Source organism: Mus caroli, chromosome 4 (assembly GCF_900094665.2).
Source record: "Mus caroli chromosome 4, CAROLI_EIJ_v1.1, whole genome shotgun sequence".
In the NCBI taxonomy this organism is placed as follows: Eukaryota; Metazoa; Chordata; class Mammalia; order Rodentia; family Muridae; genus Mus; species Mus caroli.
This window is the reverse complement of record NC_034573.1, coordinates 48,667,870-48,673,937: the sequence shown is the minus strand read 5'-3', so window position 1 is coordinate 48,673,937 and position 6,068 is coordinate 48,667,870.

Below are 6,068 nucleotides of genomic sequence, written 5' to 3'. Positions count from 1 at the left end.
TTCAGACACTCCAGAAGAGGGCATCAGATCTTTGTTACAGATGGTTGTGAGCCACCATGTGGTTGCTGGGATTTGAACTCCGGACCTTCAGAAGAGCAGTCGGGTGCTCTTACCCACTGAGCCATCTCACCAGTCCCATGACCTGCTTTTTAAATGGAAGTCCCAAGATGAGTGAGAACTTGGAAGATGAAGAATAGGGGTATCTGTGGTGGGGTGTGTGAGAGAAGGGAGGGGGGAGTCCATGAAGATAGGGGATCCGAAGGAGGGAGCAGAATGACAGCATTGCTTGAGACATGAAAGAATATAAGTTTTCCAGTGCCAAAATTCCCAAGGGCAGAACTGCCCAAACATCTTATCTCACACTTGGGAGACCATGAAAAGAGAGGGCGCCAGGAACCATCAGTTGCAGGTTGGCGTTTTCTAAGGGACTGAGGGTTTTGTTTGTATTCTTTAAAATGGTTAGCAACCAAGAGTAAATGCTTTGGGTCCTTGGAGGAGGATCTGATCTCAAGCTATGTGCTAACTCATTTGCTAAATGGCAATGCATGTAAGGGTGGTGGAGGAGTATTTTGTTTTTCTCTTCTGGGGATCAGACCCAGTGAGCCACATTCTTAGCCTTTGGGGATTCAGAGGCTTTTGTTTTTTGTTTTGTTTTGTTTTGTTTTGTTTTGTTTTGTTTGAGATAATGTTTCATGTAGATGAGGCTGACTTTAAATACCCTATAGAGCTAAATATGATGAATTTTTGATCCTCCAGTTTCTACTTGCCAAAAGCTGGGATTAAAGGCCTGACCATCACACCCAACCAGCCTCCTGACACCCTCTTGTTGGTTTTGAGACTGGATCTTGTTACAAAGCCCAGGCTGGCCTTGATTTGAAATCCTCCTATCTTACCCTTCTCAGAGCTCAGATTCCAAGTCCACACCTTCAGACGGGGTTCCCCTGGCTCTTCACTCTGCACATCAGTGCTGAGAGTAAGTTGAAAGACTATGACTTCAGGACCCTCTCTAGCTCTAGTTGACGAGTTTCTTTCTACTTGCTTCTGGTAGGCAGTCAGGATTGGAGGCCACGTAATGGTGGTAATGTGCCATAGTGTTTCTGTAGCGTGCTCTGAGCTCTTTGCTGGATCACTAAAAAGCTAGGAGACCCCATCACTCTGTCTTCCTACTGGGAAAAGATTCCGAATTGCGCTCAAAGATCGCATGCTGGGTCCTTTCGGAGAACAGGCACGGGAAAATCTTAAATAGGCTGCACATGCTCTTTACCACTGAGCTCTGTCTGCCTCCAGTCCCATGAAGCAGTCGCCTTAAAACTATTGCTATATTTGCTGCAGAATTACCTTAGAAGCTAGTGCAGGGCTTGCCATCAGTTTGCTCTGGAATGTGTTTGGGGATGGGGTATGTTCTTCCAGACAGTGAGAAATAAGTAATTCAACACATTTACCATTCTAAGTGGCTGCCAGGACATTCTGAGTCAAATGTGAAACCCATCAGGAGTAACTATATCACCTCTCTCTCTCTCTCTCTCTCTCTCTCTCTCTCTCTCTCTCTCTCTCNCACACACACACACACACACACACACACACACACACAGAGTAAATCCCTCCTTTAATCGTGTGTTTCTGCCCTCATGTGTTTATCAAATGTATATGGAGAACCTACGACGAAGGACTGTAGCTGTCATGGAACTATTGTGCTGGTAGCAAACACCCAAAGACAGAAGACAGTCCCATCACATAAGACTGAGCCAGAGGGAGGGGCACTGTGTCTCAGGTTTCTGTTCTGAAAGGATGATGGATATTCCTATCCCGAACCAGGTTGTCTCATAGGAGTTTCCTCAACCGAATGTGAGGAATTCCCTCTCCTTTGATGATCACCACAGATGTCACTAGAAGTCCTGCTCCAGAGAGGGAAACTGAGGCTGATAGGGTGACAGCAAATGTCAGGATGCTGCTGGTGGCCGAGGCCTGCGTGCCTGTCTTTTAGTGACAAGCCTCACAATCTTTCTGGATGTTTTTTGTCCCACATATGTGAGCCCAAATGGGGTGGTACCAGCCTGTGCTACACACGACCTTGTTAAAGTGGTTTAACTCTCCACGTTGTAGATTTCACCAGACGCCCTTTGGCTGGGCCCCTCTGTTTGTCCTTAGACAACCAGTCCTGCCAACTGTGTTTGGACAGTGTGTAATACTATAGTCAAACTTAGGCCCAGGCTTGCACCTGCTGCCTTTATCCTGGCCTTCCTCCTCCTGGTGCCTCCCTTCTACTGACTCCTTATTCTGACTCTATTCTAAGATTCACAGCAACTCCTGTTCTAAGCCTTGGGAATCATCTGCCATGGGGAAGGTGGATGAACTGCTTGCTGCTGTCCTTGGTGGGGCCCAGGAATATTCTGGAAACGCTCACCGACTGGGCTCTCAGTGGAAAGATTTCCCCTTCTTTCCTCAGGGTTCATAGTTATGGTTTTCCTTTGCTTTCTCCCACATTCCATGAACAGCTTAAGCAGGCACATGCTTAGAGACATTTCCATGAAGCACAAAGTGATATTTTGCCCTCAGAACAAAATATTTTTGGTATCAACTCAGGGAAGCAGAGACCCACTTCACAAGGGAAAAAAATTCCCAGACATGCCCCCACCCTACTCCTAGAGTGCTCCTTATGCCTGGGTCACCACCCTTTCTGTTCCAATTATGCCATCCATAAATGTCTCCATTTTTAAAATTACACTCCCATTATGGGCTATTTATATAGGATAGACTAAAAGAGTCCATAGCACTCACCCATAAGGCAAGCACTCTCTAGTTTCCGACTGTTTTCCGGTCTCAAAAGCTGCCACCTGTTTTTTGGATGCTAGTCAATTTGCAAGCCACTGTTAATAGATGGTGTCTCCACTCTGCTTTTAGACTCTTAGACACTGCCGCAGACACTGCCGATCCATCTTCAGGAAGGTCACAGTTTCTCATCAGTTCTGACATGCCTGGATACCATGACAGAAATGTCTCCCCACCGCCCCCTCATCTCTCTCCTTATCTGTGGATGTGGGTGCTCGTGTGTGTGCAGGTGTATGTGTGCACATTGATAAGGAGGTCATAGGACAATCTCATGTGTCTTCCTCCTCAAGTGCCATGTATTTTGTTTTCTCTAAGACAAGGTCCCTCACTAGGACCCAGGGCTAGCTAATTAGGCTAAGCTGGCTGGGTAGAAAGCCTCAGGGATGTGTCTCTATCTCCCAAGCACTGGGGTTACAAGTGCACGCTACCATGCTTGATCTTTTTACTAAAGATCAAACTCAGGTCTTTAGGCTTATGGTGATCTTACTGATTGAACTATTTACACACACGCATTCTCTCTCTCTCTCTCACACATACACACACACACACACACACACCCTCATACACACATACTAACACATATTCTCACACACATATAGACTTTTATACACACACATTCTCATACACATCCTCTGACACACTCACACACAGTCACTCACATACACCCAGATGCTTTCTCATACACACACACACACACACACTCATACACACACTTATACACACTCTAATTCATGCATACTAACATGTACTCTCACACACATACACACTCTTATACACATACACTCCTGTGCACAATCTCTCTTACACTCTCACACACAGACACTCACATATACACAGATGATCTTTCATACACACACACATACACACTCACACATACTCTCATACACGCATACTAACACACACTCTCACACACATACACACTCTTATACTCTTACATACATATAGACTCTTATACACACTCTCTCTTACATACATATAGACATATATACAAATGCTCTTACACACACACACACACACACACACACACACGTCCCATAGTTCATCTGAGCTTTAGTACTCTTTAATTCAGTTCCCCACACCTCAAGTAGGATTTCTCTGCCTCTGATCTGATGGCCTCCATTCCTATCTAAGAATCCTATCCTGGGTCCATGCTGGCTTTCCTCTTGCAAGAATAAAACTGAAATGTCCCCAGGCATGGTGGTGCATACCTACAATCCCAGCATTCAAGAGGATAAGGCAAGAGGATCTTCTCAAGTTTAAGAGCAGCCAAGGTTACCTGAGGAGACCCTGTCTCAAAACAAACAAATCAAACCCAACAAACAGAGGGGGAACTTGAATGTCCTTGAGCAATCTTGCTTCTGCTGCCTGAGTCCTTTCTCTGAACCTTTGAGCTGGGTTGCTCAGCTTCCTCTTTCTTCCTGCCCTTGTAATACTCTGGAATCAAGAGCCTTTTCAGCCCTCTCTCTTGACCATCTTGTGGCTGTATTTTGCAGACAATCCTTTACAAGATACATCTGCATTGTCCCTCGGCACTCTTTCCTTTTATCTCCTTCCACGGCAGGCAGCCGAAGTGTGGGGTGAGCCGTAGTAAGGACTGGGATAGGCACTTGGACTCAGGTTTTCCTATCCCTGGAATTGCTAATCGAGGCAGTGTTCTAGAGAAGCTGCCCATTCAACAGTTCGAAGAGAGGGGAAAGGGCAATGGAAGCCCAAGGTCAGAAGCTCTCAGGCATCCATATGAAATGGCTGAACTGGATCTTCAGGGTTATTTTGTTTGTTTATTTGTTTGTTTTGTTTTTTAAAATAAAGCTTTAGTTTTTATAAAGTTGTAGAAATAACATCTACTTGCAAGGAATTGTGCAGAAAGAACCGTTCATTTCATCGGTAAAATAGTGAAAATACTAGCACACCAACACCATACTCTTTAGGATACTGAGAGTCATCTAGGCAAGACTTTTCACAAGGATTCTTCATGCTCTGTGGTGGAGGCATGCAGGCACACGATGTGCACATGCTTGAGCGCGCGCGCGGGCGCACACACACACACACACACTTTCCTACCTCCCCTCATCCCTAACAGCCACCCACGCACCTGTTCTCCATTTCTATAATTTTGTCATTTCAAGACTTATATAAATAGGATCAAACAATGGGTAACTTTTCAAGTTGGTTCTTTTCATGCAAGGTAATTCTCCTTAGACTCATCCCATTGCAGTCAGTGCCAGTCGATTTGATCATGTCTCAGTTAGATCCCAAGATATGAGTGTACCGCAGCTTTTCAACCATCCGTCCATTCAGGGACATGAAAGTTGTTTCTAATCTTTGGTTATTATGACTGTACTGTTTTTGCTAGGATTTCCTATTGCTGTCATAAAACACCATGACCAAAAGCAACTTGGGTAGAGAAAGGTTTGTCCCACTAACAGTTCATCACGAAGGGAAATCAGGGAAGCAACATGGCAGGAGCTGAAGCAAAGACCAGGGAAGAGTTCTGCTTGCTGCCTTGCTCTCTCCTGGTGACTTGCTCAGCCTGCTTTCTCATACAACCCAGGGCCTGTCCATGGGTGACACCACCACCCTCAGTGAGCTGGGCCTTCCCACCTCAACCCCCACAGGCTTGCCCATAGGCCAATCTGGTGGGGACATTTTTCTCAGTTGAAGTCTCCTTTTTTCTCAAATGACTCTAGTTTTGTGTCATGTTGACAAAAAACCTAACCAGGACATGTGCAGAGAGATCTCTGTATCAGTCCACGTCTTCATTTCTCCGGGCTAAGTGCCTGGGAGTACAGTTTCTGGGTCATATGGTATTTTATGTTTCCTTTCTTTTTTTTTTTTTTTAAGTGCCAAAGTCATCGAGAGTGGCTTGCCAGCTTACATTTCCACCAACAATATGTACTTCTCTCCTCCTTGCGACCATTTGGTCTTGTCTGCTTTTCACCGTCGCTGTCCTGGTAGGTGTGTGGGGCTCCTAGCTGCAGCTTTAATTTGTATTTCTCTAACAGCTAATGGTGTTGAGCACCCGCCATGTGCATATTTTCCATCTGTGAACCCACTGCGCTGAAATGTCTTTCTATGTTTCCTGCCAATTTTATAATTGGATCCTTTTTTTTTTTTTTTTTTTTTTTATTTATTTATTTATTTATTTTTACTGTTGAGTTTTGAATATTCTAGGTAGCTCTTTGTCAGGCAATGATTTTCTTTCTTTCAATGTATCTTAGTTGTCTGCCCTTGGGATCGGA